This window comes from Triturus cristatus, chromosome 7 (genome assembly GCF_964204655.1).
Source record: "Triturus cristatus chromosome 7, aTriCri1.1, whole genome shotgun sequence".
Lineage (NCBI taxonomy): Eukaryota > Metazoa > Chordata > Amphibia > Caudata > Salamandridae > Triturus > Triturus cristatus.
In genome coordinates this window covers 466736662-466751234 of record NC_140590.1, presented here as the reverse complement: position 1 = coordinate 466751234, position 14573 = coordinate 466736662, and the positions used below count along the sequence as shown (strand labels likewise).

General features: G+C 50.6%; 1 protein-coding gene across 1 annotated transcript in view; it reads left to right on the top strand.

Annotated features, from left to right (window-relative positions):
* Positions 1-14573, top strand: part of QTGAL (queuosine-tRNA galactosyltransferase) — a 2029717-nt gene that overhangs the window by 537799 nt on the left and 1477345 nt on the right. The gene's annotated exons all lie outside the window — the stretch shown is intronic.

Genomic DNA, 14573 nt, shown 5'->3' with positions numbered 1-14573 from the left:
GAAAATAATATTAATTTGGGTTGCGCATGGATAAATGCAGCACTGGGTGGGTGCGTAATGGAAAGCATTATAAGTGATTAATATTGCATGTGTTTGTTTTCCATAGAAGCATGGTTTTCTGTTCTGTAGAAAAAATCTTTTTGCATTAAATGAAATGAAAATTAAGTCTGATAATAAAAGGAAAGGTGGAAGAAGAGTGTCCTTCATGAGTCCTGTGTGCCTGCCAAGAGTTAGCTGAAAAAAACAATTTCTTCGTCAAGTGAAGGAACATTTCCTCTGAATGCGGCATAGACGGATAAATGTGACACAGAATTTGCTACATGACCGGAATGGAGGAAGCGAATGCTATAACAGTGGCTTGTGTTTCCTGGGTTGGAAGTAGATATACATAAACAATAAGACATTGAGTGAAATGGCTATGACGAGAATGGTGTGACAGTACACCCCCTTCCTTAACTAATCAAGTGTAGAGAAATCTTATGTTCTGACACAAATGTGGGTTGGACATTTGGATTTTAGGGTATAAATGAGGTTCCTGGTGGGAGGGGTTAGGTTAGTTGGTGGCTTGCTTTCCTACCTGCGTGAGGAGAGGCCTTGTTTGCTGTCTCCTATTCTTGAGCTGGCTGTTCCTGTTTGCTGATTCCAGACTTAGTCTTTGCCTCTTCAAATCTTCTTGAGGGGCCTTACTGCTCTCATGACCAGAGGGTAGTTTTCCTATTTCAATTGGGTTAGTATAGACAGAAAATCGAAATTGCATAATAAATTGGAAATGTATTTTGTCTCTGAACCTTTTGCCTTTCCACTCCTTTATTCGCTGTCAATTTGAGAAGTGTTTTTATCATCATTTCACTGATATTGTTGCTCTATGATGATCTATGATTTGTGCTGTATTTTGGTATTGTTGAGCCTTATTTCATATTTTCTAGATAAAACATTATAAATATACAAATGAGTCGGTCTTTATTAGAGGTGTTGTTAGTTTCATGAGTATTTTTAGAAGCAAGTATTAGTTTGCCAAACCCTGACAACTATATAAAGATTGCATCGCCATAATTGTTATGATAGAAATGAAGATAAAATTTGGTCTTTGGTAAGTTTTGGTTATTGTTTAGTAATTTACTAACCCAGCTTGAAGGGACTTGTTGGGTAATGAAATCGGGCCTTGTCTGTAGAAAACTATTAGTCCCAGATTGCTGGATCAGTTTTGGTAGCAGAGGAGGGTTTCGAATCATCAACCTCTGGGTTATGGGCCCAGCACGAAGTGCTGAAAATGCAGAATATATGGGAGAATGTTTCATACAACAAAAACAATAGATACAGTATACTCACATAGACATAACTTGACATGTAAATTACGGTTTGAAGAAATAGAATTCATTAACATGGTAGAGGATAGAAGGCAGGATTTCAAGAGAAAAGCTGCTGAGCAAAAGTCTCATGTACTTCCACGGGCTTACAGAGAGTGAGATTACAAAAAGGGTGAGACATACGCTGCCATGACCCTGGACTGGCATCATAGAGGGAAGCTTTGCTTGCTTAGATTAAAAACTGATTATCACAATTATTTCATTGGTTCTAGTGAGTGTGGTCATACTTTCCTAATTACGGGAGGATAGGGAATAAAAGGAGAGACTGATCCTGTCTTTCTGGGAATTTATTATGTGTGTGGTAAGAAGGCCTACTATAGGTTGCCTGCACATTGGTATGGATGTTGCTATACCGGGATAGTATTTCCAAAGGTTTATCATTTGGATAAAAATGATAGAATCAATGAAGTACAGAAGGGATTATTATGTAATAGGAGAGGAGTGAGTTTTTCAGGAATAGTGGGAGATATTTTTGGAGCATTGATACCTCCAGTTGGAGTCATATTAAATTCACATAAAATTAGAAAATTGTCCACAGTGGTTGATCTTTTATCAACAGAAACTGCTGGTGGTTTTTTGATGATTGATAATGAAATGGTTCGATTAGGTCTCTGGTTTTACAAAATCGACTTGCCCTTGATGTATTATTGTCCAAAGAGAGAGGAGTCTGTATTATGTTGTACCTATATTTCATATAAGAATAAGAATCTGGAGGGGTATATCAAGAACATTACAAATCTTCAAGAAGATTGAAGTTTGACGGTGCTTGGGAGAAACTTGGTAAGAGTTTTTCCTCTATGGGTAATTGGTTTTCTACCTTTGGAAATAGTGTATTAGGGAGAATGCTAACACCTATCATTGCAGTAGCTACAGTGATACTGATGATTTTCCTGATCTACAAATGTTGTAAATGCAAAAAGTAGACATCTGATGTGAAACGAAGGGCAAGAAAGAGAAAGAGAGAAGAGATAGAATTAGAGAACAGGAAAGGGAATTATTATGAAATAATGAAGGATTTATACGGAATAATGGTAAAGCGAGAGAGAACAACTGCTGTCTAAAAGTGATAATTTGTATTGGTGGTTATTTTAGTGATGGCTCAAAACACCATCAAAGGGGGGATTGATGGAGCAGGGTTTTCACTAAATAAAACCTGCTCAAATTGAACCCTCAGTAACATTTATTAACAGTGTGCGGTGAAAACTAATGTGGAAAAGAGCTTAACATGAGGGAAAATGCTATTGCGCAAGCACATAACAAAATACTGGAATAGGCCGCAAATGCTTTTTGACAAATGAAAATAAAAGGACTAATACTGCTTATGTGCACTTTATTAAAGTTTGCTAGGAAAATAATATTAATTTGGGTTGCGTATGGATAAATGCAGCACTGGGTGGGCGCGTAATGGAAAGCATTATAAGTGATTAATAAAGCCTGTGTTTGTTTTCCATAGACGCATGGTATTCTGTTTTGCAGAAAAACTCTTTTTGGGTTAAATGAAATGAAAATTAGTTCTGAAAATAAAAGGGAAGGTGGAAGAAGAGTGTCCTTCATGAGTCCTGTGTGCCTGCCAAGAGTTTATTGAAACAAACTATTTCTTCATCGAGTGAAGGAACATTTCCTCTGAATGCGGTACAGACGGATAAATGTGACACAGAATTTGCTACATGACCGGGATAGAGGAAGCAAATGCTATAACAGTGGTTTGAATTTGTATCTTCTGGGTTGAAAGTAGATCTATGGAACAAATAAACAATAAGACATTGAGTGAAATGGATATGACAAGAATGATGTGAATGGTGTGACAGTACACCCCCTTTCTTAACCAATCAAGTGTAGAGAAATCTTATTTTCTGACACAAATGTGGGTTGGACATTTGGGTTTTAGAGTATAATTGAGTTTCCTGGTGGGAGGGGTTAGGTTAGTTGGTGGCTTGCTTTCCTACCTGTGTGAGGAGAGGCCTTGTTTGCTGTCTCCTATTCTTGAGCTGGCTGTTCCTGTTTCTTGATTCCAGGCTTAGTCTTTGCCTCTTCAAATCTTCTTGAGGGGCTTTACTACTCTCATGGCCGGAGGGTAGTTTTCCTTTTTTCAATTGGGTTAAATTAAACATAATTTATTTTGTCCCTGAACCTTTTGTCTCTTCGCCTTTCCACTCCTTTATGCGCTGTCAATTTGAGATGTGTATTTTATCATTATTTCACTGATATTGTGGCTCTGTGATGATCTATGATTTGTGCTATATTTTGGTATTGCTGAGCATTATTTCACATTATGTAGATAAAACGTTATAAATATACAAATGATTATTTTTTTATCAGAAGTGTTTTTAGTTTGATGAGTATTTTTAGAAACAAGTATTAGTTTGCCAAACCCTTTCAACTATATAAAGATTGCATCGCCATAATTGGTATAATAGAAATGAAGATACAATTTGGTCTTTGGTAAGTTTTAATTATTGTTTAGTAATTCACTAACCCAGCGTTAAGGGACTTGTTCGGTAATGAAATTGGGCCTTGTCTGTTGAAAATTATTAGTCCCAGATGCTGGATCACCTGGGCCTTTATGTATGCATCCTAATGCAGATTTATGTTTTAGAATTAAATACATTTTTATTAGCAGAACACATAGCATGAGAATACATTGCATCGTTGCCTACAACCCTGTGGGCTGGCTACAGCACAATCAGAAAAGAAAGGTGAGGTCTATGGGTCAGAGGCCGTCTGATTAGTTAGTTGACACAGCATGCCGCCGACAACCCATCCTGGGCCAGCAGCGTTTGCTAAAAGGAGACATTAAACGGTCCTGGCTCTGCGAAATGTGAGCAAGAGAAAAAGTCTGCTGCGCTATGAGCATGTTCGTGGCAATGAACCAAGGACTCATCATCCATGGCTTGAGGCGATAGAGTCAGCTTTTTACGAGAAAGAGTAAGAATCACAAACCAAACAATAACCAAATCTAATTTCTAAAGCCCAATACCCACCCCCACCCCTCCCCTCTCCAGGTGAGCAAAAAGGACAAAGGGAAAAAAAATACACTTTTACATACGGGTATGATCCGGTGTGATCGTTACCGGTACTATGAGGACCCAGTGAACCCATCTGAAACTGAATGCTCTAGCCACCCTCTTGACTCTCGGGAATCAGTTTTAAAATCCGTAGGTAGGTAGGACAGGATGGTTCTAGAAACTCCGTGGATAGGATTTAGATAAAAGGGGGCCCAGATCTTGCCTATTTAGATTTGTTCCCTAGAGTGGCTATAGACAGTCTTTCCATGCCCAAAATAGACCACAATTGATGCAGCCATTGTGTTTGCACTGGGATCCAGTCTGTCCACCACCCAGCCCGGAGTACCCTTGTGCTGCATTCAGCGCCAAGGCAATTTGCCTGCCTTTAGTAGAGCGCAAGGGGAAGGTCAGTGCATTGGGCAAACCTAAGATAGTATAAGCAGGGAATCTAGGGACGGAGGTGTCAAAGGCTTTATCGATTTCGTCGAGGATCTTTTCCCAACATCTCGGGAGCTTCGGGCAGTTCTACAGCAAATGAAGGTCACCTGGGCTCCCACAGCCACGCCAGCAAAGGCCATCGCACTGAGAGTTCCATTTTGTTAGGCGAGCAGGGGTGTAGTACCAGTAAGATACAATTTCCAATGCAGTTTCCGTATGGCCCATGGAGGTTGCAGTGTTGTGGGTCCTGTAGAAGATATCTTCCCATTCTTTATCTGAAAGGGTGCGACTGAGTTTAGCCTCCCACCGTCCCTGTCCCGCAGTTTGGACCCTCTTGGCACCCTGAGCGAGGAACGTATATATTTCGGCAGCATCGGTCTACTAAACATGGGTCATGTCAGGGGACCAATTACCCAGTGCACAATTTGCATATGTAGGAAGAGGTCCGAGCCGGCTAGGCCATAATCCTCCCGGAGCTGTTCAAAGGGAATATGACCTTGGAGGTCGAACAGATGCCCCAAACGCTTAAATCCGCCTTCCAACCATGGCGTGCCCGTCCTTTTATCCATCCTGGGTGGGAAATCGGGGTTAGAAAATATTGGAGACATGAGAGAGGTAAATGTTGTAAGATTAGCCTGTGTGGACACTGATCCAAATTAGCATAGTGGGGCGAGTGAATGGCGAGGAGTATAGTCCCCAGGACTTAGGTAACCAGGCCTCCCTTCAGATATGGTGGCCTGCCACCGTCTGGTCCATGAATACCCAGTGTTTCTCCGTCATAGGACAGTTCCATTCCACGAAGTAGCGCAGTAGCGAAGCCTGAAAATAGCTGGTGATGTTTGGCAAAACAAGACCGCCCTCCTTCTTAGGGCGCTGCAGCAGAGTCTACTGCAGCCTTGGAGAGATCGGGCCGCAAAGAAAACGCTCAATCTCAGTTTGTATGTGCGAGAGTGAGTTTGGAGGGGGCAGTAGGGGAAGAGTTTGGAAAAGATATAAGGCCCAGGGTAAGACATTCATTTTAACCGTGGCCAATCTCCCAAGCCACGACAGGGTCAGGTGCCGACATTGGGCAAGGTTCTTTCGGATGCGAGAGAGTAGTGTAGTATAGTTTACTTCCGCTGTCTTGGCCAGACTTTTATGAAGGACCAGCCGTGAGTATGTTACACCGTCCGTCACTCAGTCGATGTCAAATTGGGCACGCAAGACCTCCACTGCCGTGTGTTTGGCAGTAAGATTCAGGACTTGTGACTTATGCAAATTTATTGTAAATACAGAAACCTGACTAAAGACCTGCAGGTCTTCCACGATAGCCGCCATAGAAGTCAGGGGACGTGCCACCGAGAAAATGACGTCGTCGGCGTAGAGGCTAATTAAATGGATTGTCCCGGAGCCTCTGGGCAAAGGGCTCCATGTACAGGGCGTAGAGCAGGGGAGAGAGAGGGTAGCTCTGTCTGGTCCCCCGCCCCACCGCAATGTCGCACAAGAGTATTCCGTTTACTCTGACCGCAGCAGATGGAGAGCTGTAGATGCTTGCCACCCATTTGTGAAACCTGATACCCAGGCCGAAGCACTCCACAGTGGCAAACAGATACGGCCAATGCACGCGGTCAAAGGCTTTCTCAGCATCGACTGCCAGCAGTAAAGCCCCCTCCTTAGAGCGGTATACCTTGTCAATTAATTAGCAAATCCTTTTGGTGTTGTCCCCGCACTGTCTATTCGGGATGAAGCCCGACTGATCCGGGTCAATCAAGCCGGGCATGAGAGGGTGTAGTCTGTGAGCCAGAATGCTAGAGAACAGTTTTGCATCGATATTTAGCAGGGAAACCAGCCGATATGAGCTACAGAACACCGGGTCCTTCTCCGGTTTGGGAATGACTGAGATTGTCGCTTGCAGCATGGAAGCCGTGAGAGTGCCCATGTCCGCAAAGGAGTTAAATAATCGAGTGAGCAGCGGAGCCTGCTCGACATAGTAAGTCTGATAGAAAAGAGCACTGAAGCTGTCAGGGTCCGGCGCTTTCAGGGGTTTCAGGCGGGCAATAGCAGAAATCACCTCTTCAATCCGTATGGGGGCTTCCAGCCCATCTGCTTTGCTGGACGGAAGGGAGTGACCGCTGCACCACATAGGTACTCCCTGGGGTCTGCAAGATTAGGGGACTCGGCGGAATATAGATTCGCATAAAAAGACCGGAAAGCCGCAGCTATACTGGCATCGTCCATTACCTCAGACCCCCGCTCTCCCAGTACTGCTTTAATTGCCTGAGCCGCTCGTTGACTGCGGAGGCAGTGTTCTAGCATGCTACCGCCCTTATTAGAACCCACGTAATATTTATACTTCAGCCAAAGCACCGCGTATTCGGCCCTATCTAGGTCCAAACGCTTCAGCTGGAGCCGCTCCTTCTCCAACTGGCACCAGATTCGAGGGGCACCCGTGCGTTTGTGGACTGCCTCGAGTTCCTTAACTTGGCTTCTAGGTCCTCTCGTTTAGCATGCCTGGGTTTGTTATCATAAGCCACTTTGGCGATTAAGGCCCCTCTCGCAACCAGTTTAAGAGCCTCCCAGATGGAGGCCAGAGGCGTGGAACCGTCATCATTTTTTTTTTTTTTTTTTTTTTTTGAAACCGTTTATTGCAGTTTATAGAAGTTACAGGTATGGGCCTACAACCACACGGCCGGCCGCTAGAGCATCAAAAGCATATTACATACATACAGCAAAAAAAAAAAAAAAAAATCTCACAGCGGTGCACAGTAGGAAAACAGGAGTAATCAATGGTGCAGGCCTCACAGCTCCATGCCCACAGTACGGTTCCATTTTCTTAAAGCAAAACAACATCAAAAAACCACAACCGCAAGGCAACCCGCGATCCAAGGTGACAACACGTGCTCCATAAGTGGGGGATCCAAACCAGCAGCAAAACTCTGAAGAGGGGGACGGGAGTAGATCAGGGACTGGGGGACCGCGCGCCCGCGGCCGAGGGAGGGGGGCCATCTAGGGAGACGGAGCAGGCGAGGCGGCCGGTAGTAGTGGCGGCTCACAAATACCCCCGCGGTAGGCGTTCCAGGGGCCCCAGAGTTTCATCCACGCCCCAGGCTTACCCCTCGCCACATACACCACCTTTTCACGAAACATACACCAATCCATATGCTCTTTCCAGGCCGACACCGCAGGGGGCCTCTGGGATCCCCACAATTGAGCAATATCACGCTTAGCTATCATGTATCCCAGAGTCACCCACCGCGTCTGCGGGACCGAGTAGTCATTTGGTTCCCAGACATTCAGCAAGCATCTCCTCGCTTCAGGCAGCAGCGCGACACGCGTAACCATTCGTAGAACCTCATGCACACCACGCCAGAATCGCTCCACCTTCGGGCACTCCCACAGTATATGCATGAAAGTCGCCAACGCACCACAGCCACGCTTACACATTCCGTCACCGGCAAAACCCATACGTAGAAGCCTTGGCCCCGTCACGTAGACCCGGTGAAGGATCTTGAGCTGGACGAAACGAAGGCGAGCCGGGATGGCCACCTCTTTCGGAGAGGCCACCGCGGAAATCCAATCCTCGTCGTCCAGCTCCAGCCCGTCGGCAACCCAAGCCTCGCGGAGACTAGTCAGCAGGCACGATCTATCGTTAATCAATTTTTTGTATATGAGGGAGATCGTGCTGTCCGGGACATGGCCATCTAGCACTCTGTCCTCCAGGGGGGAAGACTCCGGAATGGATGCAACATCCGGGAAGACGGAGCCCAGCGCATGGCGGACCTGTAGGTACCGAAAGTACTCACTGCCCTGCAGCTGAAACTCCGCCTGCAGCGTCTCAAAAGTTTTGAATCCCCCCCTCGTCCAGAGATCTCCCACCGTGCTGATTCCGATCGTGTCCCACTTCTCGAAGCCCTTCGACGTCCACAGGGAGCCCAACCTCTCAGATGCATACAGCGGAGACGCCCGGGTCAAACGGTCCTTCCACCCCATAGCTGCATTAGCCGCGTTCCAGACACGCACCATGACACGCGTCGGTCCCGTCAAACGGGAGTCGGGCGCGCCAGAGTAGAGCGCTCGATTGTAATCGCCACCGGGCAGGAGCATCTTGTCCATCTCAAATGCCGGGTTCAAAGCGGGCCCGTAAAGGCCATGATTAATTGCAGCTAGCTGGGAGGCCCAGTAATACCGTTTAATGTCCGGGAGGGCGACCCCTCCATCGTACCACGGGAGCGTCAATTTAGCCAGAGCAATACGCGGCCTCCCTTCCCAGAACAGGCGCCGCTGGAGGCCCTCCACCTCACGAAAGTAGCGTGCCGGGACCAAGTCCATGGTATTCTGGAGGGCGTAGAGAAAGCGCGGCAGGGACATCATTTTAAATAAGGCCGCTCGGCCGAGCGGCGAGAGCGGCAGACGCCGCCAGCGCACCACGTCCTCCTTCAAACGCTGGAGGGGGGGCAGCAAGTTCCGCTCATAGCGGGCCTCCGGGTCAAGGGTGATATATATACCCAGGTACCGGAAACCCTGGGAGGCAATCTGGATCGGACAGTCCCGTGGCAGGACCGGAGCCTCCCCGGAAAGCACATAGACACAGGATTTCGCCCAGTTGATGACCAGGCCTGAGTTGCGACCGAAGGAACGCAAAACATCAACCAGGACGATCAGTGATTTGCGCGGGGAGGCAAGATACAGGAGGATATCGTCAGCATAGAGGGACACGCGGTCCTCATGCTCGGGGGTCCAGCGGAGACCACGGATAGAAGGGTGCCACCGCAGCCACTCCGCCAGGGGCTCCAGGGCCAGTGCAAACAGGAGAGGTGACAAGGGGCAACCCTGTCGCGTGCCCCGCCCCAGCGCGAATGGGGCCGATACTCGCCCATTCACCACCACCTGCGCCAACGGACCCGAATATAGCAATTTGACCCAGCTGACGAAACCCGGGCCGAACCCAAACTTCGCCAGCATCGCCCAGATATATGGCCATTCAAGCGTATCAAACGCCATGGTGGCGTCCAAGGACGCCAAGATGGCCGGCTCCCGCACAAATGGGACACGCGCGAGCACCCCGTGTAAGCGCCGCAGATTAAGCGCCGTGTTGCGGTGTGGTATAAAGCCCGATTGGTCTTGGTGGACCAAATCGCCCACCACGCCAACCAACCGGTTGGCCAACACCTTGGCGAGGATTTTGGGCTCCGCGTTCAAAAGCGAAATCGGCCTATAGGATGTGACCCGTTCACGGGGCTTCCCCTCCTTGTGGATCACCACAATTGTAGCCAGACGCTGGTCCGGCGGGAGGGAGCCCCGCGAGTGGGCCGCAAGGAACATCGCGCGCAGGTGGGGCGCCAACACATCCGGGCGTAGCTTGTATAGCTCAATGGGAATACCATTGGGGCCCATGGCCTTGCCGGATGCAACCGAGCGAATAGCCGAGGCAATTTCGTCCGAGGTGGGAGGGGCGTCCAGCGAATCCCTGTCCTCCACCGTAAGGGAGGGCAGTGCGATGTCCCGAAGCAAGGCATGGGAATCTTCCTCCGAGCAGGGAGAAACCGGGGAGTAGACTTCGCGGAAATAATCCGCGAAGCAGGAGACAATGGCTTCCGGCTCAGTGACGCACACACCATCCACGCTCTCAATCAAAGGCACCACGCGGCTCGCTCTCTCCCTCTTGTCCAACCACGCAATCAATTTGCCAGCCTTGTCACCCACATCATACAATCGCCCCTGCTGCTCTCTACTGAGGCCCCTGGCCGCCTCCGTGACGAGGGCCCGATAGGCCGCCTGCTTTAAATGCAAAACATGCAACTTGGCGTCAGTTACCCCGCTCCCCAGGTCACCCTCCAGTTCTGCAATCTCGGCCTCAACCCGGGTCACCTCCTCCCGCTCGCGCCGCCGGGCATTGGAAATAAAGGAGAGGGCCTCCCCTCTAAGAACCACCTTGAAAGCCTCCCACAGGGAGATGGCAGACGGGACCGACCCCACATTCTCATCGAAATAGCGCTGTAAGGATTTGATCAAGTCGGCACGAATGGTGGGGTCGCGCAAATACCATGCATTGATCGGGGCCACCCTGCCATCCCCCCTCGGGAAGACATCGAAATGCAACAACAATGGGGAGTGGTCTGAGATACCCCGTGCCAAATGGCGCACCTCCCCCACCCTCCCTGCATGGGCCGCCGGGACAAGGATGTAATCAAGCCGCGAGAGGCTACCATGGGCCCCCGAGTGGAAGGTGTACTGTTGCAATACGGGATGCTTTAAGCGCCAGCAATCCACCAGGCCCAGCGTGTCTAAAAGGCCGGGCAGCCACGCCTGTGCCCGGGGGAGGTCCCTAGGGGGATGGCGATCCATAGACCCAGAGGCAACCGCATTAAAATCCCCTCCAACCACCAACAGGCCACTCGGAAGGTCCAGAAGGAGGCGCCCCAGGTCCGCAAATGTAGTGGCTTGTAACCCAGGCGGGACGTACACTGATATAAAGATAAACACTCTACCCTCCATTCGTCCCACCAGAACAGTGTAGCGTCCCCTCTCATCATGGCGCACCTCGTCAATCTCCAACGGGAGCGAGTTCTTGACCATAATACCCACCCCCCGCGAGCCCGAAGTGAAGCCGGAGTGGGCCGCCAAACGATATCCCCGCCGATTCATTGCATGAAAGGTGTTACCTATAAGGTGCGTCTCCTGCAGGAAGACAACATCTGGTGAAATACGTTTTAAATACTGCAGGACCACACCACGCTTAATCCTATCCCCCAGGCCGTTAACATTCCATGACAACACAGTCAAATCCCTACCCCCCATCATACGTCGAAACAATCTGTCGTCCCCCACCGAGCATCTTAAAAACAACAAAACAGTTGCGGGTTTGCCTTGCGGTGCTAACAAACAACACACCCCCCCCACCCCCCGGTCCCAACAGAACTCCCCCCTCCCTGCACCCCTGCATGAGCCCAGACAGCCCCCCCAAAGTGCAGTGTGCCTGTCGCCCCATAGCTAAGTACTAACTAGTCCCCCAGAGGAGGAGGGAAGCCCCCAGCAGACCCCTCCCGACCTCCATGGGAGGGGAACATACGAAAGCAATATATGGTAAAGGAACAACATCCAGAGCAAGGCCTATACAGTCACCCCTCAATTCTGATCCGGCGGGCCCTCCCCGCCAGCCGCGCCCCCCCCACCCCGATCTCCAGGCAAAGTATCTAACCAGTCCCCAGCCGCCTCGGGCCGGTCGAAGAAGTGCGTACGGCCATCCACCTCCACCCTCAGCTTAGCCGGAAAGAGCATTGAGTACTTGAGGTTTAGGTCCCTTAGGCGACGTTTAATACCAAGAAAGCTCTGTCGCTGCTTCTGGACCGCCGGAGTAAAGTCTGGGTAGAAGTGTACATCCATGTTGTCCAGCCTGACCGGTCCCTGTTGCCTGGAGGTCTGGAGGATGGCATCTCTGTCCCGAAAATTAAAAATCCGGGCAATAAGAGGCCGCGGCGGGGCACCGGTCTTAGGGCGGCCCCCGGGGACCCGGTGGGCACCCTCCACCGCAAAAAGCTTACTCAGCCCCCGGGGCTGGAGATGGGTCAGGATCAATTCTTCCACGAAGAGATCTGCCGCCTCCGCCTCTCGGCCCTCCGGCACACCAATAATGCGGACATTATTCCTCCGGGCCCGACCCTCGGAATCCTCCAGTCGCCGGTCCATCAGGGCGCTCGCCTGGCCAAGCCGGCGCACCTCCTTCTGGAGGGCCACCACGTCCGTCGTGAGGCTCGTTGTGGTGTGGGCCAGGGAGTCGACTCGGTCGTTTGTTTTTGACAAGTCTGCCCTCACAAGGCCCACATCCACCAGGACCGAGTCAATTTTTTGCGCCAAGGTATCGAAACGCTGGTCCACTGAGGCCTTCATCTCTGCGATGGCGCCCATGACGTCCCGGAGGGTCAGATCCACCGGTTGGGCAGGTGCCTCCGTCGGGCCCACCAGGGATGACCGCGATGTCTCCGGAGAACCCTTCTGGAGCGTGTAGCGATCCATACTATTGGCCTGGTGCGCCGTGCCACGGCGGGTTGTCTTCATCTTCGCCCGGTCGCCATCTTGTTTGGTGGACATGCTGGCCCTTCCACCGTCGTGCCAAGATCTCCAAACGGGCCGCCACACCAAATCACGGGTGTCAGGGGGGGGGGCGGGGGCGACCACCGGGCCGCGGGTCAACCCACCGCCGGCGGGTCAGCCGGGCACCTGGACAAGGCAACACCACCGCACCCCGCTCCGCAGCCCGACCCCGCTTGAAGCAAGGAGGGCGCAAAAGCGAAAGTGAAAGTGCGGGGTACGCGAGTCGCCCAGCCCCGCTCGCCGCTGTTATTCACTTTGTCCCCGGATCGCCCCACTACTCCAATCCGGGGGGCCGGCGAGGAGAAGGCCGCAACCTTCGATCGATGCTCCCACCGGTGTTCGGGGTCCGATTCGAGCCCAAAAAACGGGTGGCGCCTCAGCTCGGGTTCACCGACACAGTCCCCTCAACAAGGACAGGATATCGCCAGGATTAATTCAGGAGGTCGCGGAGGTCCTCGGGAGCCTCGCACCTACGCGGCCATCTTGGTTGCGCGCTAGGCTCCTCCCCCGGAACCGTCATCATTAAGTGCTAGCTAGTCAGTGTACGTCGCAGGTCCTCCGCCACCTGTGGGGAACGTAGCAGGGAGTCCCTCAGGGGCCTGTGTGATGGGGATGAATGCGTGGGCAGCAGGCGCAGTGTCAAGGTTATGTGTGCATGATCCGAGAGAGATCGGGCCTCAATAGTAGAAGCGCTGGTACAGGCCCATGCGGCTTGGGTGACAAGGAAGTGGTCTAATCGGGCGTATGTCTTATGGGCTGCTGAATAGAAGGAATAATCTTTTTCGTCAGGGTGTAAAGCTGCGCCATGCATCTTTGATCCCATAACCGTCCAGCCATTCCCTACTACTCCCCGATATAGCTCCAGCTCCGCCCGACCTCGAGCTTGAACGGTCCAACCCGGTGTCCATAACTAGATTTAGATCACCACCCACCGCCACCAGGGAATCAGGTGTGTGAAGGATCTCGGCCAACGCGTTCATCAAGAATTTCTCTTGATGCTCATTTGGGGAGTAAATTGAGGCTATTGTGATGTGGGAGGCACCTATGTGTAGTCTCATCGCTAGAAGGCGCCCCTTGATCTCTGCCACGGTACCCACTACGGAACCTCTAAAGTGTTTGGAAAGCAGAATAGTCACCCCGCCCTTCTTTTCCCCGAAGACCAAAACTGCAGAGGAAATCCTCTGTGCTGCATGCGATGAGTGTCGCTGCCTTCCGTTTAGTGGGGGTGTTAAGGCCTCTGACGTTATAGTTGACCACCTTGACTTCCATCGGTAAGGGAAGAGCCATCGGAAGCTGTAACTAAAGCTGTGTGGCAGTGCTAAGGTATAAGCCTCAGAAGGTACCTCTGGTACATCTGTGACCAGACAGACCCTGACAGAGGTGCTATGAAAAAATAGCTCACCGTAGAGATGACCCACCCTACCCCATAACAATAGAAACAAACCCCAATACAATAAAACAACAACCTGGGCAAGCCCATAAAGTCCATCATGAAGCTGGTCAGTAGGAAGTGGAGAGTTAGGGGCTCCCCTATTTGCTGAAGAGAAAAATCCCCCTGGTCCCGCCGGACCCAAAGAGGAAGGAACAAACCCAAAGCACTTTACCCTCAATCATTCGAGTCCAGAGTGTCCCCTTCTGCGCCAGCGAGGGTCTGAAGAACTGCAGATCGCTCTTTGATGATTGTGGCTGGGTC